Source organism: Equus quagga, chromosome 10, assembly GCF_021613505.1.
Source record: "Equus quagga isolate Etosha38 chromosome 10, UCLA_HA_Equagga_1.0, whole genome shotgun sequence".
Classification (NCBI taxonomy): domain Eukaryota; kingdom Metazoa; phylum Chordata; class Mammalia; order Perissodactyla; family Equidae; genus Equus; species Equus quagga.
The window spans coordinates 90,409,916-90,430,324 of NC_060276.1; the positions used below are offsets into that span (position 1 = coordinate 90,409,916).

At 61.9% G+C, this 20,409-nt stretch overlaps 1 protein-coding gene across 9 annotated transcripts in view; it reads left to right on the plus strand.

The window, feature by feature from the left end:
* The window catches only part of BCOR (BCL6 corepressor), a 114,957-nt gene that overhangs the window by 58,941 nt on the left and 35,607 nt on the right, over positions 1 to 20,409 (plus strand). For 4 of the 9 annotated variants that reach the window (XM_046672948.1, XM_046672957.1, XM_046672955.1 and 1 more), the window contains exon 1: positions 11,785 to 11,919. The exons of 3 other annotated variants lie outside the window; for them this stretch is intronic. The gene's annotated coding sequence lies outside the window, so the exon portion shown is untranslated. Of the gene's footprint in view, positions 1 to 11,784; positions 11,920 to 12,459; positions 12,711 to 12,960; positions 13,405 to 20,409 lie in introns of those variants that run through there. 2 more of the 9 variants (XM_046672950.1, XM_046672951.1) reach the window with 2 other exon arrangements.

Below are 20,409 nucleotides of genomic sequence, written 5' to 3' on the forward strand. Positions count from 1 at the left end.
AGTGGATCTCGACAGCGCGAGCCCCGAGAGTCCATCCAGCCGCGCGGGGCGCGCGCGGAGCTCGGGGCGGGGGCACCCGCGCCGCGGCGCCGAGGCGCCCGGAGCCCGGCGGAGCGGGGCCGACGCCTGCCCTCCCGGTTCCCGGGCGCATCCGTGAGCGCCGAGGCGAGCGGTGACTAATCTGCGTCTCCGGGCCTCTTGGCGTGCAGCCCGGGCTCGCCTCCCGCCCCCTTGTCCCTCCCCCCTCCTCGCCGTCCTCCCGGCCCCGCCGCGCCGAGCTCCGCCGAGGGAATCGCGCGGGCCAGCGCCGCCACCGCCGCCGCCGCGTTCCCGGGAGTGTGGGAAGCGGGTCGAGGCAGGCGGCTCCGAGCCGTCTCTCCAGTCGGCCTTCCTCGACCCAGGCCCGAGTGTGCGTGTGTTTCCTTCCCCGTAACCACTTTGATCAGCGTTTTCTCAGCGCCGCCGAGGAGCCAGGGCGAACCGGAGCGTTTAACTCCCGGCGTGCCGCCCCACGGTGGGCTCCGTGGGGAGGGCGCCGCAGGGAGACCGGTGGACACAAGGGCGATCAGCTTGCTTTGGCAAGCCCGAGTCTGGAGGAGCCCGACCGTTTCCGAGGCGCTTACCCAAGCGCGGCAGGCTCTCCTGGGGAGAGCAGGCCGCGAGGCCCCGGGCGGCTCGTTAATGCTCCCGCCCGCCCCGGGGCCGCACAGCAACCCGACCTGCCCGGCGAGACGAGGTGCGGGCTTGAAAGGCCCGGCGGGCGGAGGCTTCTGGAGGGGATGGGAAGGCGCCGGGGAGACCCGCCTTCACGCACCCTGTCCGCTGGCGCGTGGACGGCTCCCGACCCAGGGTGGGGGCCTTGCGCTCGCCTCGCGGCCTCGGCTCTGGCGGCCGCTCCCTCCCTGGCCAGGCCTCGCTGGGGAGTTAATGATTGATTTACTGGCTCCGCGCGGCCGCCCTCCCAGCTATTCGTCCAAGCTGAGGAGTTGCTGGCGAGCAGCGCAAAGGCCGGAGAGCGGGGGTCGCCCGGGCAGGGAAGCCGCGCTGCCGACGGGCCCGAGCGGCCCCTTGATTAGCCCCTACTGAGCGGCTGTGGCCGCGTCCAGGGCGAACCCGCTGGAGGCCCGGGCTGGGCGAAGGGAGCATTGGGAAACGCCACACGTAAACCGGTTGGCAGCTGGTGATTATGCCGCCCGGTTTTATGAGTCATAATGGGCCGCCCGCCTGGCCCTCAACCTGCTCGCTGTGGACTCGTCGCGCCGGGGTCCAGGCGGTGGACCGTTCCCGGCCGCACAGAGGGGCATGCTCTGGGGGGCCCGGGCCGCCGAAGGCGTTGCGCAGGATTTCCTCTCATTTCTCGCAGAAGGCAACACAAACACCCTAAATCAAACCGCTCCGACAACCGAGGGCTCCACACAGACACATCAATAAGGATTTCGCCTCCCGCGTTCGAACGCACTGAAACACTTGTCCTATTTTTATGCAAATGACACCACACAAATAGATCTCGCAGGCCCGGGAGTGGGGCGAGAGGAGGAGGGGCGCAGCCGCCCCAGCCCGGGGGCTGTGAAGGGGGAGGGCGTCTCAAGCCCGCACCCCGGGGCCCGCGCCGGCTCGGGCGCAGCCGGGCTGGTACTGGCCAGGCGGCCCGCCTCGCGCGCGGTGGCTCCCTGCCAGCGCCGCCAAGTCGGCCGCGTCCCCAGGCTGCCTGCAGAGGCGGATTAGGGAAGGAGCGAAGCGAGCCTGTGACTAATCGCAGGGCCTCGGACCGGAGCACCAAGGCCATGTGCGACTGACAGGATCGACACTAGCAGAGGACACGGCGACGCCTCGCTTAATTGTAGGCTTAAAAAATTGCCGCCTGAGCAGCTCCGGTGCGGAGAGCCAAGGCGTGCGCGCTGGTGTGGGGAGCGCGCCAGGGGGGACCTGCGCTCAGGCCCGGGGGGAGGGAGGTTTCGCGTCTCCTGGATCAAGGGACCTGGCCCTCCTGTCTCCCACTCTGCAAGGTCGCACCACCCCGCATGTGGCTGAGCCGGCCAGTAGAGTAGGATCCAGCCCCCAGGCCTAGGTTTCTGACCCTATCCCCAGAAGGGGATCCCACGTTTCCCCCATCTCGTCCTAGTTCCTATAAAGGAGGCTGTGCATTTGGGGGGGAGAGATTCCACCAAACCCTTAATAGAAAAACCACACACACGAACCACTTTCTTCTCTTCCCTCCCCTTCCTTCTCCACCGGCTGATACAAAGCCCCGAATGACCAACGGGAGGGACAGGCAACTCAGGGCTGCGAGGAGCGAGGTCACCGAGTGCCAAAAACTTGGGGCTCACAGATTCGCACCCAGGCTCTTCACCCCTGGTCACAGTCCCTCTGGCCCAGATCTCCTTCCTGGAGTGCTGAGGCCTCTCGGGGGAGAAGGGGGAAGCGTCGGCAGGCCGGCTGGCCTGTGTGTGTGAGGGGAGGGTGGAGGGTGGAAGGCGGGGTGGCGGGGAACCCAGCGAGAGAAGTTTCCACCACGCTCTGGTCGCCTGCTGCCAAAATCCCCGGGCCCCTCCCCGCCCGCACCGCCTTCCGTTGCCACCACAAGTTTGGTTTAACGAGAGCTCAGGACAAAAGCAAACGTTTTCTATAGACCCTGAAAACAAAGGGGAAAGAGACGCGCGGGGCCGCCGAGAAGCGGCTGCTAGCGTAATGGTGCCGGGCCGACAGCAGAGCATTAGAACTGCAAAAGCCGCGCGGGCGGGAGGAAGTGCGAGGCGGGAGGCGGGAGCGCGGGGGGGGGGGGGGGGGGGAGGGGCGCTGCGCCATGTTTCCGTGTCACCCGCCGAGTCGCCGGCGCTGGGCTCGGCCGCCAGCTCCCGCCTGCCTCCGTAACAGCAGAAAGCGTGCGATTAGCAGCCAGACAGGCGGGGACTCCGGGCCCGCGGGGCCGCCGCACACGCCGCCCGCGGCCCGGGCCCGCGCCCCCCCGCCCGCCGGGTAATCATCCTCCTCGCTGCAGCGCTGTGTGCACTCTCATTAGAGCAGGGAGGCTTTTCTCTGCGCACTCGCTCGGCTCCCGCTGGCAAAACAACGCCTTCCCCGGCCGGGCCCTGAGCCAGGAGCGCCGGGGAGGGCGGGACGGGGGAGGGGGGTGAGGCAGGGCAAGCAGCGCAGGTCATCTCGGCCGCCCGATCTCCTCAGGGCATGGAGGAGATGGGGAGGGTCCAGCGGCCCTCCTCACGCGGAGTGGCCAAGTCCGAACCCCATACCAGATCCTTCGTGGGGAGGGGGGTCGTTGTTGGTACCACCGTGACCTACTGCGGTCCCCTGCCGGCGGCTAGAGTAGGGGCCGAGGGGAGATGAGTGTGTCTGGTTTGGAGAGCGGGGGCGAACACCGGGAAGGCTCCCAAAACAGGTTCTGCCCCATCTGTCTTGCGAACGACCTCTTAAGGCCAGAAGACGGATCCCAGGGGTGGCGAGACCCGAGTCCTCAGGCTTCGGGCTTGATCACACAGAAGGGGTGGGAGATGGGGGCGGCCGAGGCGCGGCTGCGCCTGGCCCTGAGCTTCGGAGCCCCATTTTCTCCTCCGCGATCTCTGCACACAACAGTAGGCAGCCTCTCCCGGCACCACGCGCCCAGCTGCAGGGCCCAGGAGCAGGTGTTCCTGCCCGGCCGGAGTGGCTGCTCCGCGCCCCTCCCGTCCCAGCTGCGGGGCTGGGGGCGCGGGTGGGGCGGCGCTGTTGGCGATAATAGAGGGAGGTCTCCCCGGACCGCGAGAAGGGTCCTCTGGGCTTAAATGGGGATGCCCCAGGGCGAAGGCGGCCGCCTGGGGCCGGGAGGAATCGAGGGTGACGCGCAGCCAGTCCTCGTCTGGAACAGCCCTGGGGGCCAGCGCAGGCCGCTCGGGGCGGCGCAAGGGCTTCCGGTCCCGGTGACTGCGGCGGCGGCGGGGCGGCTGGGAAGTTCCCGGGGCGGCCGCGAGGAGCACCCTCCCCTGGCTGCTGCCGCCGCGCAGCTTTCGGAACGGCGCCCTGGGAGCTTCTCGGCGTCTGGCAGCGCGGCTCTCGGCTCGCGCGGGGATGGGGGCTGCCGGGTGGTCCCGGCCCAGCCCCCAGCGGGGAGGGGGAGACGGGGGCCGGAGACCCTGCGGGGCTGCGGCGCGCCTCCCTGCCCCCTCTCCTCGCCGCCGCTGATATGGCGGGCACGTGAAGCGCAGCTCGGCGCCTCGGCGCCAGCCAGGGAGCGGCCTGCCCCGCCGGCTCAGCTTACCCGCGGGCCCAGGAACGCGGAACCGAGCCCGGCCGGGCCCCGCAGAGCCCGCGCCCCCGCCCCGCTCCCGGCTCGCTGCGGCCCCGCACCCCCGCCCCGCCCGCGCCCGGCCTTGGGGCCGCGCCAGACGGCTCGCCCGAGGGGAACTCAGGCTGACTAATGGGACGCGTGTGGGCCTTACGTGAGGCCCGGCTGTCAGCGGATGCCCGCTCGCTCGGCGCCTACGCCGCGGCCAGGCTTTTCGGGGAAGGGCGAGAGGAGGGGTTTCCCCGCTCGGCGGTTTCGGCTCCCCGGGGACAATCCGGCCGCAGCTGGCCCCGGGCTTCAGGTCGTGCAGCCTGGCCCAAAGAGGGCCGACTCGGTGTGCGCCAGGCGCCAAGGTGCGAACCCGGGATGGGGGACGAGGAGGTGGGCGCTTTGGAGCTCAAAGCCGGAGGTGGGCGCGGAGACTCATCAGCTCGGCCTGGGGCGCCCGCCTTGATGTTTGTGATCGGGGGTCAGCCGCTGGGCTGGGGGGAATTTACAGGCCACCCTGCGGGCCTGGAGTTCAATACCGAAACCTCCCTCAACAAATACAAAGTCTTCCGGAAACCCCTTCGTGAGATTTTTGTGCGAAAAAAAGGATTTTATAAAACTCCCCGAGAGTCCGGTTCGGCTGAGAGTTCTCCGGTTCTGGGGCGTGTGATGCCTTTCCTGCCCTTTCCTGGAGTCTGTAATAATCAGCAGAGTTTCTTATTATTTCACATTAACAGCCACTTCATGTTGACATAGTTAGATGACCCTCCCAAATATAACTACCTGTTTAGTTTCAACACACGAACGCGATGGTAAAACACAAACACCGATCGGTAACTAAGAGAAGGAAAACCCGGCCGCGAGCTTGGGGTCGGATGCAGGATAAATCCTCATCACGCATCCCTGGTTTTATTCAGCCTAATTACACTAGTAATCCTGCCCCCCACGAGAAAGCCTGAAACCCCGTAGTCGAGGTGCGACTTTTCCTGGGGAGCCCTGCGGATGGAGAGGGGGCTGCTGGTGTAGAGGAGGTGGGTTTTAAATGTCACTTCCAAATGAAAATGCTTTCCTTCAGCCTTTCTCTTTTTTTTTGATGCAGTTTTCGAAAGGAGCATTTTTGCGAGATAAGAAGTGACCGATCAAAATCGCTGAGGGGAGGTTGTAAGCAGCCGCTTTGCCCCAGCTTAGCGTTATCTTATCTTTCACACTTGCATGGCAGGAAAAAAAAAATTGGCTTATCTTTATCCCCACCCCCTTCTCGCCTTAATTGCTAAAAAACACTGGTGTGTTAAACCGGAGGAAGGAGGTCTCTGGATTGTCGGTGGAAAAGGAAGATTCAAAAATGAGGGCGCCTGGGGGAAGCAAGGGTGGCGGGATTTATGCCCCCCCCCCCCCGATCTTTTTAGTACAACGTAGAGGGTCCGCTCCTTGGTGGAAGGCTTGACGGCCAGATTTTTTAAAAATTCTGAGGATGGCCTTGGGTTGTGGGGCTTCCCTAGGCCTCGCTTTTTCCATGCTGCGTTTACCAACCTCTTCTCTTCATCTCTCGAAAGCTGGCGGTGGGTCTCGGGTTGAGGCCTCTCACTCTGCCTTCATTCCCCCTCCTCTATACACATCCCCCTTTTGGGGAGGGGGATGCAAGGCTGGGACGCAAGGCCTGCTGGAAATCATTAAAATATATGCGAGTGTCTGCAAACACACACTTTTAAATCATGGCGTTTCCCCTCCACGCTGGTATATTTAAACTCCAGAGCGAGCTGGATCTCCTCCCCCTCAGTCGTTTGTCTGTGTCACCGACAGGCCGCTAATGGCCGGGCTTCCAGGCGCTGTGCATTATGCATTAGCCTCCTCCCTCCGCCGCACACAGAAGGTTCTGTCAGGCCTCGCAACACAAACCACCCTGCGCCCCCTCACCCTCGGCACTCGCGACCTGGGGCTGCGCGGCTGCTAACGTGCTGCAGACCCAGGGATGTGGCGGGGGGAGGGGGAGTCATGGGGGCGAAGGCAGAGCCGAGTGGGCCAGGAGGGGGAAGGGGAGCGGGTAAAAAGTGCCGCGGATTTTGGAATCCCCTGTCCTGCCCGACCCCCAAGCTTTGCTCCTGGTTGCGACCTTTCTGAGGCGACCACCCGCCGCCACTCACTTCTGCGCCCGACTTTGTGGGGGCTTCAGAGGTATTTAGAGACCATCAGTGCCGCGTTTCCATCTGCTGGGCCGTACTCCCTTCCTGTCCCGAGCAAGGGGCTCGCGCAGCCTTCCAGATCCCTCCAGTCCCTAGGGTGGTGCCCGCGAAGGGGCTCGGGGTGTTGCGTCTCCGCAGGGTTCCCGCGGGAGTGGAAGAGGGACCAGGCTACAAGATGGCTGGGGCGGAAGGCCGGCGGGCTGGGTCCGAGAGCAAGTAGTTGGTGGTTCTCCGCCCCCGCTCCCCGCGGTCCCCACTCAGTGCCCCGGGCAGGGTCAAATATGAGCTGGAGGCGCCTTGCTAAATAAGCAGCCGGGGCGGGACGTGGCGGCCGGGTTTATCTGCAGGAGCATCCGGCCCAGTGCGGCGGCTTCGAGGGCTCTTAAGCTGGGACCAGGTGGAGCGCAGGACGCTGCCTCCCCGAAGCCGCCTGTCTCTGTGCTCCTTTGGCTGACACCCGTCTACCCAGAGGGCCCCTCAGTGTAAACGGCAGTTCACCCACTGGTGTCTGGGTTTGGGGAGCTCGGAACCTGACACTAATCCAGCCCAGACCATAAATTCCCAGAGGCGGTTGCTACTACGTACGACGTAGGGCCTGTCTTTCGGACCCTCCTCCCCCAAACGCCCAGTAACCCTTCAAAGGCAAGGCAGAAAGAGCAGCCATTCTCAACCTGGTGACCCCTAAGTCTAGCAGTCTCTTGCCATGCAAGGCAGCTACCTTTAGATGTTTCCAGATAACTGAAATCCCTGAGACAAGGATGCCCTGTGCTTGGGCCAGTGGGTCTTTTAAGTGCCACTGGGTAAGCCCAGAGTTCTTTGACAAAGTGACTAGGGAAGACTGTTAGTGTGGGTATTAGTGTATTTTTAAAAATAGGTAACATTAATAGGCTAGCTCACCCTATGTAAAAATACATTATCTGTAATCACCCAAGTCCCACCTATTCCAGTAACCAGTGTCCCTGACGTGAAAACAGCCTCTGAAGAGCGCCATTGAGGGCCCACCGAGCTTCACGATTTAGATCCTACACATATGCCACAAACAAACCCCACAAACGATGCTGGGATCCCAGGGTCCCCCAAACACGGGCTAAGGACCTCAGCACAGGATGCATGACCTTTCCCCAAGGTCCGGGCGGTGGCTGAAGGTGTGGAAGAGGCCCTGGCAGGCCTTGCACAGTCAGCCTGGCCTGAATGAGGCGGCCGTGCTCCAGGCCTGCTCCCTAAAGCGCCAACCTGCTTGCCCAGTTGCAGAGCCAGCATAGAATCTGCATCCGGAGAGTGCTCTCGAGAGCCTGAGGTCGAACCTTACATATGTTATTACTGGGACAGGAGGCCAGTGAGGGACAAGAGATGGGTGAGGGTGGGGTGCCCCCCCAGCTCAACTCGAAGCACCTCTCCTTTTTGGTGCCTATTTCTTTATTTCTCCGCTGCCTGTGCGCTGAATTCGCTGGCCCTCTCCACCTCCTCCTCTGCTTTCATTGAAATCCTCCCCTTGCTGAGTGCCGGGTGTAGCAGCCTGACCTCCAGGTCAGCTCCCGAGGGACTCCTGGGAGGACAAGGGAGGGGGGAGCAGGAGAAGGCCCTGGCTGCCGGTACACGCTGCAGGCTATGCAGTGTCCCCAGCTCCCGGAGCCCCTTCCCAAAAGGGGACGCAAGATGGGACTACCCTTCCTGAGCTTTCTGCTTCTCCTCCCTGGATCAATTCCAACTGAGCGACCAATAGGTGTAAACACCCAACCCCCCACCCCCTTAGAGCACCTCGGGGCAAAATCTCACATTTTAATTCTCAGTGAGTCACCAAGGCCCCCCCCCTCCCCCCATGCCTCTCAGGACTCCATTAATAAGATACTTTTAAAATCCCACAGAGTTGGAAAATGTATCCCTTGGAGATAGAAAAGAAACCTTTGAATCCCACCAGCCGGAATGAGGACACCATGGAGGCTAGACTTCTTTAAAAAGGGGGTGTGTGTGAATGCTGCAAATTACGTCAAAGGCGAATTTACTGGCCTGTTTGTCTCCAGCATCAAATTTCTCCCACAGTCAGCCCTCTTCTAGGCCCCTTCGAATTTACAGCACCACCCCCCTCCCCAACTCATTTTAACTCCAGGACTTTTAAAGTTAGACAAACAGGCCCCTTTGTCAGCAGCCCTGGGAGGCCACAGGACTTCGTGAGGCAGCAGGCTCCACGATCTCGCTTGGTTCCTGGATTTTCTAAAAGTTCTGGACGGCTGCATGCAACTCTTAACTCCAGGAAAAGCCTAGGCCTGGGGGGAGAGTTGGGGAGGCATGGGGAGGGGAGAGAAGGTGGCTGGGCATGGGGCCAGGGGCTCTGTGGCGGCCTAACCGAGCCGGAAGAGACTGGCACGGCTCTGCACTCGCCCAGGCCAGCTCTCTGGCAAGGCCCACAGTGGCACAGCGGCCTCCTCGTCTGGAACCACGTTCAGAGAGTTTCCCCACAAATACCCAACTTCAGGCTTCCCGGTTATTTTAGACTTGTTTTGAATAAAAGGAGTCGCTTCAAAAAGAGATGTTGCTACAACACACAACCAGAGGCCTTTTCTCCAGCTGTGTCTGTAACTCGCATGCGTTCAGTCTAATAACTTTTAATGTCTGGCCCTAAAATGTCTTTATAAAAAATAGCTTTACAGCATAATAGTCCAGGTGTCTTTCTGCTTGTTACCGGAGATTAAAAAAATGTGTGGGTTAGCTTTCAGAGACATCCACCTCCAGAAAGACTGGAAAGAAAAAGGCGTGCATTCTATTATGCAGGCGCGGGTTCTGGAAGCGGTGGCGGCCCAGCGCGGCTGGGCACTGCTCGCGCGGGGGCACCCGCCCGCCTGTCTTTTGCATCAGTTGTTCTAAGCAGCTCCGGAGCACGAAGACTTCATTCTGCCCGAAGTTTCGGGTTTCAAACGGTAGAGATGTTTCACTTCTGCTTTGAAAAGGGCTGTTTTTTATAACTATGTATTGAGAACTAAAACAGAATAAATAAAATCGCGCCTATCGCCAGTCCCCGCAGTCAATATTAGCACTAATTTTTAAAAGGGATCTGCTAGCTAGAGCTGATTTTGGCCTTGACCTTGGCTTAGTAATCAACTTGAGATGCTTTTGATTATTTTTGGCGTGGAGACACTCCAGGATATTTTAAAACTTTCCGTGTGGATTTACAAGCCACCTCCATTTCGGATTGATGTTCTCATCGAGCCTGCACCATCTTGTCCTTAGGCAGAAAGAGACTCCCCCACCCCCAGCATAAAAAGACCCTAGCGAGCAGCTGAGTGGAGTCACCTTTTGCCGCGACGTCCGGACCAGCGGTCTGGGTGCGGTTAGGCCGGAACACCCCTCCCCCACTCCCACCCCTTCCCGCCAGCTTCACGAACTGGGGTTTCTCGGCTCGCCCTAGAGGCTCTGCGCTCCGGGGAGGCCGGAACCTCGCCTCTCCGCTTCCCCCTCCTGCTTGCCTGCCCCCGCCCTCCCCCCGCGCCCAGCGCCGCGCCGGGTGCGCTGGAGAAGCTCAATACGTGTCAATTGAATTGAACTGCTGCGGGCGCAGGCTGTACGCCGCCGCCGAGCACCGATCAGCACGACGTTACCGAGTGGAAATTTATGGGGCGAACGATATAAGCCAAAAGTTGCTCCCTGCCAAGGAAAATAAAACGCGGGAGATAATCTCCCGAGGCCCAAGTGAAGGGTCAGGACAGACCCTTCAACCATCTGAGGTGCAGACTGTGAAATCCTGTGAACGGGCAGAGATTCTGGCGGCTCTCCGCTCCCCTGCGGCCCCCACCTCCGCCCTCCTAGTGCCCCACGGGCTGCCTCCTCCACCCCCCGCCTCTCCAAACAATTCCCACACAATTGAAACGTCCAGGGAACTCGGGCGCGGAGTTCGGGCGGAACGGCCACTGATGCCCGGGGTGGTGTTTTCAGGTAGTTCTTAACACCGAAATGGGAAAGGGCTCCTCCGGGGGTAAGGGGCGACCCAGGGTAGGGGTGGGCGCCGACGCGCACTCGCCAGGCTCTGCTTGGTCTCGGAGGGGACGCGCGGCCGGGAGAGCGCAGCGCTGGTGGTGAGAGGAGGCAGTGGCGGCTGCCGCTGGGGTTTGACAGCTTTGGCTGAGCGGAGTGCGAGGCGCTTTATGGTAATTGCGGTCCTCCACTGGCCTTCTGGGTAGCGAGGGGAGTCTCGGTGCGCGGCTGGGAGAGCCGCCCCCGCCGCCCCCCATCACCTCGGCTCGGGATCTGCGAGCCGCCCTCGCCGCCCCCGCCGCCGCCGCCCGAGTCGGTCTGTGGTTCGCCCAGGACGCGCGCCCGGGCCGGCTGTGCGCATCCAACTCGGTCCGAGCGGGGGAGGGGAGGGCTAGGGGCGACGGGGGCGCCACCCAAGTGGTCCCGGGTTCGGACCCAGAGAGGCGAAACGCAGGCTCGGGAAACTCGGGCAAACCTTTCTTGGGGAATCACCCCTCCGAAACCCCACCGCCGAGGCGCCGCAGCGGAGGGTGAGCGGAGGCTGGGGGAGCTCAAACTTGCAAGAGCTGGAGGCGGCGGGCGGGCGGCTGTCGCCCGAGCGCTGCGCCTGCGGGGGGAGGGGAGGCGGCTGCTGGGAGGGAGGGAGGGAGGTAGGGAGGGCGGGCAGAGGGAGGGGGAGGAGGAAGAGGAGGGAACCAGGGAGGGGGGACGCGTTGGGATCGCGGCGTGCGGCTGCAGACGGAGCTCGGGCTCCCAGCGGCAAGGTGAGGCAGAGCTACGCTCCTCGCTGAACGCGGGCCGAGCTCGGCGGCTGCGGGGGAGACGCGCCGGAGCCCAGACCGCGACCGAGAGCGGGAGAGAGGCAGGCGGCGGCGGCGGCGGCGGAGGGGGAGCCCGCGAGCCACCGGGCGGGGAGCCCAAGCCGCGCTGTCGCCGTGCAGGGACGACTTGGCCAACACACTCACACACACACACACTCACACACACCCAGCCCGAGCGGGCGCTCGCGGCTATCCGTCAACATGGCGCTGGGGCTCCTGCCCGAGCGCGGGCGGCAGCAGCGGTGGCGCGGGAGCTGCTGAGCCCGGCCGAGCCCGGCCCAGCCGCGGGAGCCCGGAGGATCGCGCGGGGCTGTCGCCACCTGCCCGGAGGCTTTGAGCCCGCCCCGCCCCGCCCCGCCCCCACCCGGCCCAGAGCCCACCCCTCGGCGGGGCCGACCCCGAGGGCAGCCGGCTGGCAGCAGACGGCGAGGGAGGCCAGCGAGCGCGGCGCTTCGAGCGGGCTGCGGGCAGCCGGGGACGGCAAACTTTGCTGCTCGCCGCGCTTGCCCGGCCCGGCTCCTTCTCCGCTCGCTAACGTCGCCACCCCACTTTCCTCCAACCCCGCACACCTCTCCCCACCCGCCCAGCCGCCCCTCGCTCCTCCTCGCCGCCTTGACTCCGCTCGGGGGGAAAACTTCAAAGCACCGGATCGCAGGCTCCCTGCTTACTCCCCGGCCGGGGATTTCAGGTCAGTGCCCGGAACACCTTTCCCCGGGGAGGCCGCGCGGGCTGGCGGGCGGGCGCGCCGCGGGCTGCAGTCGGCCCCTTCCCTCGGGGCCCCCGCCCGCCGTGGGCTGCTCCTCCGCCTCTCTCGCGTACCCCGCGAAGCATTCGCCTCGCGCTTCCCTTTGGCTGCTTTGCTCGCTTTCGTTTTTATTTCATCGCTATGTTATTAAAAATGCAGCCAACCTAAGCGGCCCCGCATGGGCACCAGAGAGGGAGGGGTGCGGCGGGGGGCCTGCCGCCTCCCGGGGGGCTGGGAGGAGAGCAGGGAGTTCGCGGAGTGGAAGTTTGCAGCCTGTGTGTGTCTGTGTGCGCGGGAGCGCGGTTGCCGCTGAGCGCAGCGAGTCGAGCGCGGGGGGGCGGGGGGAAGCTGGGCTGGAAGCTGGGAAGCTCGGCTCGGCGTTAGCTCGCGAGCAGGAAGGGGAGGGCGGCGGGTTCCCGTCTGCTTTCTTTTTCGGCTCGGGAAAGAACTGTAAAAACCCCCAGCCGCCGCCGCCTCGTCTCGCCTCTCCGGGGGCCGGTCGTTCCTCCTAGTGGAACGACGGCGTGTGCGTGCGCGAGGGTGTGTGGCGGGCGCCCCGGGCCGAGCCGAGCTCGACCTGCTGCCACCGCCGCCGCCGCCGCCGCGCAACTCGGGAGGGGAGTCCCGGGTTTTTTCTTGGCTTGCCCGAAAGCACGAATCACGTGGATTAAAGGAAAAAAAAACTACTAGGAAATCGAGCAGAGCGAGGGGTTCCGACTCGGCCCGTCCGCCAGGTCAGACGCTTTGTTTTGCAAATGTTCTTTTAAAATTGTTATCCGCGACCCCCTTTCACCCCCACCTTCCCCCGACGTCGCGAGATGCGTTTTAAGTTAGGAGCCCCCGAGGTGGGGGTGAAATGTGCGTGTGCGGGGGCGGCGGCGGGAAGGGAGGGCGGGGACTGGGGCGGGGGGGGGGGGGCGAGACCTGGGCCCCCCGCTGGGCAGCGGGGAGTCTGGTGGGAAGCCTTGTTGGGCGTGTGCGAGTCTGCGGCCGGAGGAAGTTGGTCCCACTCGGAGGGCGTGCGGCGCGGAGGTTGAGGGCGAAGAGGAACTTGCGCACCCGGGCGCGATCCTCGGCCGAGGCGGGGAGGGCAAGGCGCCGCCGCGCCGCGGGGCCCGCGCTCCAAGCAGGCGGGCGGCTGCGCTGCAGAGCCTCCGCCAACTCGGGGGCTCGGGGAGGCGGCGGCGACGGCGACGGCGACGTGCGCCTGCTGTTTACCAAGCAAGCCCTGGGGCGCCGTGTGCGGAGTTGGGCGGCTGGAGGCACTCCTGGTCCCGCCGGGCTTCCCGCCGCTCGCACTCTCGAGTGGGCACGTCCCCAGGTCCCTGAGACGGCGGAGTCTGATCGCGTGTAGGCCGAGGCCGGGCGAGGCTTAATTTGCTGTTAATGAATCTTTTCCAGAAAGTCCGTGATCTCCAGCTAGAGGCTGTGAGTGCCCGCGCACGAGGGCGCGCGCCGCCGGCGTCTTTAGGGTGGGGGTTGGGAATGGGAGAGCGAAGGAAGGGGGAGGGTTATGTGTATTTAAAAACAAACCTTAAAAAGAAACCAGCGCGCTTCAAATAGGTATCCGCGCAGCCTCGCTGTGTCTGGACTAGACAGCGCAGGGTTTTTAGCTGTTTTTTTTTTTCTTTTTTTGAGAGAAGACTAGGGGAGGGGTAGTGGTGTTTGGTTCTAGGGGTAGCCTCTTGGAGAAAAATCCTTAAAGTGGGCTGGGAGTAAAAACGGGGAGGAAATGGCCCACCCCAGAAGGTAGTGGGTGGTGAACGCAGACAGACTTGGGTATTTCTAGCCATCTGACACTTCCTGTGGCACTGGAAACGGACACCGCGGGCCGAAATCAATCCTTACGAGGTATTGGATTCGGTTTTGCCGACAGAATTGCGTGTGTGGAAGGCATTTTAATTGTCGGCTTCGGAGACCTTCTGTACGTGGACATTTGGAGAATACGTTTGCTTCTCGACCCTTCCCACTCCACCCCCGACCTGTTCTCTGGTCTGGGCTTTGCAGTGTTGGTGCTCGTGTTTATTTGGGGCATGATTTCACCGCGTGGAGGACGGTGGGGGGGGGCGAGATGGTGGTGATTAATATGCCGTCCAGGTTTAATCCGAGGTTGGCCTTCGGTGTGCGGGCATATGCCGCCACTCGCCGGGATTGCCTGGGGAGCGCGCGGGGTTCGGGCGCCAGGCGCTCGGTGGGCAGGTCGGGGCTGGGGCTCGGACGGCCCCAGCGCTGTCCTTTGAGGCGCTGTCACCAGTAGGTGACTGAGAGTTAATTAGGAAGTGTTCTCCGGATCAATGGGCCGCGCAGCTCATTAGCGATTCTCTTCAGCCCTTTGCCGGGCCGGCCGGGCCTCTGCCTTCCACACAGGCCGGGGCCCCGCGGCCCGGGCTGCAGAGAGCGCCGCTGGGAAGTGGGGAGGGACCGGCAGCGAGGGCGACAGGGAGACGAGTGTAACTTCGCCGGGCGGCGTGTTGCGTGCGGCGCCGCGAGGCCCGCGCAGCCCGCTCTTTCTTCCTGCTCTCGGTCGCCCCGACTGTGTCTTTAACTCGCTCCCGCTCGCGTCGCCGCCTGGCTGCTCCTCCCCGCCTCCCTCGCCTATCTCTTGTTCTCTAAGCACGACGCCTGTGCTCCCCGCCCAGTTTGGGATTAGACAAGATAAAAATAGGACTGCCCAGCGCGCAGAGCTGTGACTGTGCCCCGGCAGCCGGGCTGGCGGGACCGCGGGGGGCCGGGGCCGGGGAGGACCCGCGCTGCGCCCGGGGCGGCCCGCGCCCGGAGGCTCCCCCCACCCCGCAGGCGCGGTCACGCTCCCCGGGTTCTGTCCGCCGGGAGCCGTGCGGGCAGGGGGACCTGGGCAGGGTCTCCGCGCTCTCGCGGGTGTTGTTGGTGTGCCTGTGATAGATCGGTCTAGACAGGCATGCAGGCTCCCTCCCGGCTGAAGGACGGGAAGGGGGGGCGGGCCGCGGAGGCGGCGGCAGACTCCCGTGAGCAGCGAGTGAGCGAGCAAGCCTGCGGGCCCAGCGAGCAGGGTGGAGGGAAGGCTGCGAGGGTTTCTCTTAACCCTTTAAAGGCTATGGAGAGAGTGTAAGAGGAGCGGGGGCAAAGAGCCTTGTAGAAATTTCTGGAGGCAGAGTAGCCCCCGGGGGGAGGGGACGGGAGTCTGGGGCCTTGGGTTTTCCTTTCTCTTCTGTGTATGCACGTTCACATCCTGGTGCACTGGCTTGATTCTTCGACAAACCAGACGCAGCTGCTAGATGATCTCGTTTGACCGCACTTCTCAATGGGGGAGGTGTGGACACACACGCTGGGCACCCTCACTTAAAGAACTGAGTTTGGGAGATGCAGATGTAGACCTCAGTGTCCCCAGAGAGAATTCATGCCAGCAATCCAGTGTGGGAAGGTCTGCTCAGAGCCGTAGTCGGGTGGGGCCTCTGACCAAGCCTGCTGCAGACAGAAGACCCAAGCTTGAAATGCCAGGCCAGTGTGTACAGGTCCGCATTGGAGAGAGCAAAGGGGTCCTTGAGTTGTCAGTATAAGTAAACACACTTTTAACCATGAACTTCTGGGGAGTTAGAATCAGATATATGCAGGGAGACAGCCTCCAAACTGGAGGTGGACAGTGATGTGTACAAGATCGATCATTTGTATACACACACACTGGGCCAATATTGAATTGGTCTAAAAATTTAATACAACTCTGCAGACATTGGTCTGGTTCTTTCTAGAGGTTGAAATCTGTAGGTGGGTTAACCCTATATATAAATAAATCGTTAGTAACACTGGTCTGTCTCATTCCTCCTCTCCTCTCTTTTAGAGTTTGTGGTCTAGGGTATCCTCTAGTTACATTTAAACTGCAAACCCATATTGGTCTGGCCTGGGAACGAGCGACATTACAGGCACAGCAAGAATGTAAGTAGTGAGGGAGGTGTATGCCTGAGACAGGAATGCTCAGATTAAGATGTGCGCCTGGATGACATGCGCCGAGACAAATCAAGACACTTGGGTTCCGATGCCCACATGGAACAAGAGATACATAAGAGATAAAGAACTGGCCAAGAGGAATGTAAACATGGATATGCAAATAGAGAGACCTATAGCAATATTGGAAGAGAAAATCCCAGACTTTATTGAGCTGGAAACTGGGGCAGAATTTCTGTAAGGACGTTTCAGAGACAAAAGCCCCTTTAAAGGTGTGAAGAGGGTCACTTGGAAACACAAAAACCATTCATATGCATACATCCATGCTTAGATACACGGGCTGAATGACAAAAACTCCTCAACGCCTCACGCAGACTTTCCTGTGGAGTGAAACCGACGTGGGCAGGGAAGTGTGGGCCCCACGACCACATTCGCAGGCTCATTCACAGAGAAATAATGTGTCTTTGGCTGGAAGGAAGCTGAGGGCAGAGCAGGCCTAGCTAAGGGTGGATGGCTCTCAATTAGTAAGATTGTTTCTGGTTACAGTTTCTTCCCGTCTGGGGGCGGGGGAAGGGTATGTGTCGATCAGGTAGGAGGATTTCTAAGAGGTTTTGAGTTCTTGACCTTGAGCGGATGGATGGTAGCGGAAGAAGAGCTTTCCACTTTGGGTCAGGAGGAATGGATGTTCCCTTGCTCCAAGTCCTGTTTGCGGAGGCGGCTCAGGGCCTAGTGGACTGACAAAGACAGAACCGAAAGAAGTGCGAAGTTCGGCCTCTGGGAGGAATACAGGGGAGCTATGCTTTCATTTTGCTATGCTTTCCTTTTTTTCCTGGAGGGGACCCTGCAGGGACGGCCTGCAGAGGGTGGATTAGCAGGCGCCTCTGTGACCCCAGACGCGCACGTAAACTGGCCTAGGGTTTGGTTTGCCCGCGGCGTCGATTTGCCGCGGTCCCTCTTTGTCTGAGCCCAGCCGGGAATTTCAGCTTTTATAGGGAAGACCGCACTCGGGTGGAGCCCGCGCCGGGTCGGGCGGGGCAGGGCTGGGCCGCGGGCCGGGCGGGAGGCTCGCAGGCTTCGGGGCCGTCCGAACCCTGGGCCACCAGGATGGGCCTCGGGAGCGCCCGGCAGCCCTGGCCATGCCACCTGGGTGGTTTCCTCGAGGGCGCCGGGCCGGGTCGGGGCCGCGCGGTCCACTCGGGCCGCTGCTCACCGCCGGCCCGCCCCTCCCCCGCCCCGCCGCGGCCGCAAGGAGCTCAGAAGGCCCTTTGTTAGGCCCCAGGGTCACACCCGAGCCCTGGGGGCCGTGCAGGGGCGGGAGAGCCGTGCTCTCGGCGACAGAAGACCTTCTCCTCGCTCGGAGGCCTCTGCCGCCCGCCCGCTCACACGGTTCAGGCCCAGCGGGGCCTCGCCCAGGCCGTGGAGGGGAGGCCGCGGCCGCCCCGGCTACTCCACCGGGCTGTACGGCCGGCGGGGTTCCGTCTGTTTGCGCTGCTGGGGCCCGGGAGACGGCGGCCGGGCTGAGAAGCAGCCAGGGCAGGAGTGAGTGGCCTCTTTAGGCCGCCCCCGTGGCGGCCAAGCCGCCTTCGTCGCGAGCACTTGGCACGGGACGACCACCGACCTCCGGGCCGGCCCGACGGCCTCGCTGGTTGCCCCCAGTGTGTCCGTGGGGAAGAAATAGCTGACTTTGTGTCGGACGAGAACTAATTAACGAGGCTTTTCTACGATATTTCTGTAGAAGGCCCCCTTTCCCAGCGCAGGCTCCTCTCCGCCTGTGTCTAATCGAGGGTCTCGGGAATGGGGGTCCTCACTTGGTTATTTTTTAGAGCCAGGTCTCCACAGCCAACATCGCCCCTCAGCACCCACGGGCTCGGCTCCCCGTGATTAGACTAGCGGGGGAAGTCCGCTAGGAGAAGACCCTGACAGCATAAAATATAATTTGTGATCTAAAAGACAGTTTCCAGTATAATCTCATTATGCACCACAGACTCCCGGTGTTATTTTGTGGAAGGCGGACAATGATCAATTTACATTGACCCGGGGCTGGGCGAGCTTTTAGATGGTAATTGCCATATTGATTTGCATGCAAAAAGGAGACCTGCTAAAATTAAAGACCGGAAGCTAAATTAAACTAAATTTATTGTCTAGGTGCAAACCAGAGGAACTGCTGGGGGAGGGGGGCTGAGTCAGGTCAGGGTGCCAGGGGCAGAGCAGGTGAGAGGCCCAAGAGCTTCAGGAGGTCACAAATTTGGGAGCGATCTTTGCCCTTGTGATTTCATAATGTGAGGAGGGGGCTTGTTTAGGGTCTGGGGAGCTAGCGGAAAAAAGTTATAAACAGGCACTATTGCATTGAAGGCACTGGGGTCTTTTAATGCTAATAGTAATTGCGAGGGGGAGGAGAGGTTTATAGGGTTATAGGGGTCTTCCTGCACCATTTCCGGCACCCACCCCCATTTCTATTGTTCTTCTCGAGCGCTCGCAGTCGTGCCTGGGACACCCAAAACTCTCGTAGCTGAAGAATTTTTTTCTAAAAAATCAGCCCTTAACCGCCCCCCCCCCCCTTTTTTTTTTTTCCTTCCCGAGAGTGCGCGAGTGTGCGGCGCACCGCACGCGCACCGCGGGCAAGCCGGCCTGTTGGAGGCTGCGGGAGTTCCTCCCCGGACGCAGGAGTCTCAGGCTTGGCCGGACGCCGATCGCTTCGGGAAGCCGCCCGCTCCAGGTGGCCCAAGGCGGGGTGGGGTGTCTGCCGGGGTCGCTTCCTGGGAGGTTGGAAGGCACTGCAGCGAGCTGGGAGGGTGGTGGTGGCGGGGACTGGAAACCCTGCCCTGATCGCCAAGGCCGGAAAGTTTAAAAAAAGAGAGAGAGAGCCACTGGCCAGAAGCCAGGGGCGGCCGGGCTGCTGGGGCGTGTTCGGCTGGCTAGCGAGGTGAGGACCCGGCGCCGCCATCGCCTCCATCCCTCCCGCTGCCGAGGCCCTTGCCTGTCCAGTCGCTTCTGGGGCCATTTCTCACATCCGGAGCCTCGGCCTCTGGAGGAGCAACCGGTCCGGGGCCGGGAAGCCCGCAAGGGCGGCCGAGTGCTCGGTTCGCCTGCCCGGCCGGGTCCCCACCGAGCGAGCTGGAAACGGCCCTCGGCTGTGGAGCCCGTGGCGTCGGGTGTGAGAGTTCCCGGAGCATCTGAAAGCCTGGGGCAGACCTGGAAATTGGGTATGGTCTGGGGAGGGCAGGTTGGCCGCCGACCTGAGCTTCTGGAACGAGAGGTTGGGGAAAGGAAAGTTACTCCAGCCCCCCAGCTTGTCTTCGGAGGTTGGCTTTTTGTGGCCCCCCCCCCCCCGGGGGGGGCCGTCCAGTAGGGCCTGACATCTTGCAAGACGCTTGCCTCTTAATTCCCTCCCCACCCCACTTTGGTTTCTGGGATTTTTCTGTTAAAACCCTGGGAATGGTAAGTGTAGGCACTGTTTCCAAAGGGCTTTTGCTCTATCTAGATAATTTGATTTATTGCTTTATGTGGCAAAACTAGGGTGGCAAGCCTCGTTCCAGGACCAGGAGTCAGCGCTTTCTGCGGAGGCCTGAGAGTCTTGACCCACCTACCCTGCCTATTCTGGGCTCCTGGAGGAGGCGAGACGGGAGCATGTTGAGAGCCCTGGCCTCAGACCAGGGTAATCCCAGTGTAGGGAGATGTGTAAGGTGTCAGGGAAATTGTGAAAGATTTCAAATGAACCAAGAGATTACTGAGTGTAGGAGAAACTGGGTTCTGGGCTCCTTGTGGACTGAGTTACATAGGTGTTAAACGGTATCCTTTTCCACTGTGCTTGAGTACGAGGGCTCAGGAAGCATTCGCAACTTCTTGGGGATTTCGAATGGCACAATTAGACCAATTATTGGCTCCTCTCCGCAACTCCAGGACTGAGTTTGACCGTGGCCCATTTTTACTAGCTGTGTGACCTTGGGGGCAAGTTATTTATGGCCTCTGAGCCTCAGTAAGTTTCTTCATTTGTAAGACTGGGAATAATTATCCACCTTTAGGATCAAAGAATACTTGGCACATAGTAGGCCCTGAGGATTAGTAACTGCTTTGAATGACTGATCATGTTCCTGTAAGTTGCTCCTCCATTCCCTGCTGCCCCTAAGACCCTCTGAGAACCCTTGAAACCTGCTTAGGCCAGTGTCCAGGGACCTGCGATGGAGGGTAAGTTCTCCTCCCAGGGTATTCCCAGGAATACGCCTCCGGACCTCCGTGGGTTCCTTTCTCTTTGTTGCAGTTCTTTGCATTCTGCCTTTTAAAGGATTCCATATGAAAGGACTTGGATTTTTTTCCCTTAAGTGGGATCATTATATGGTTAGGAATTGATTCCAGAACCGGTATCTAGGTGCTCTTTGGCAAGTCTTCCCGTCATTCTTTGGGGGCGGGGGGGGGGGGGGGGGGGGGGGGAACGGGGGGGGGGGGGGGGGAAAACAGTGGGGGGGGGGGGCGGGGGGGGGCCCGCCGCGGGGGCCAGGGGCGCGGGGGTTTTGTTGG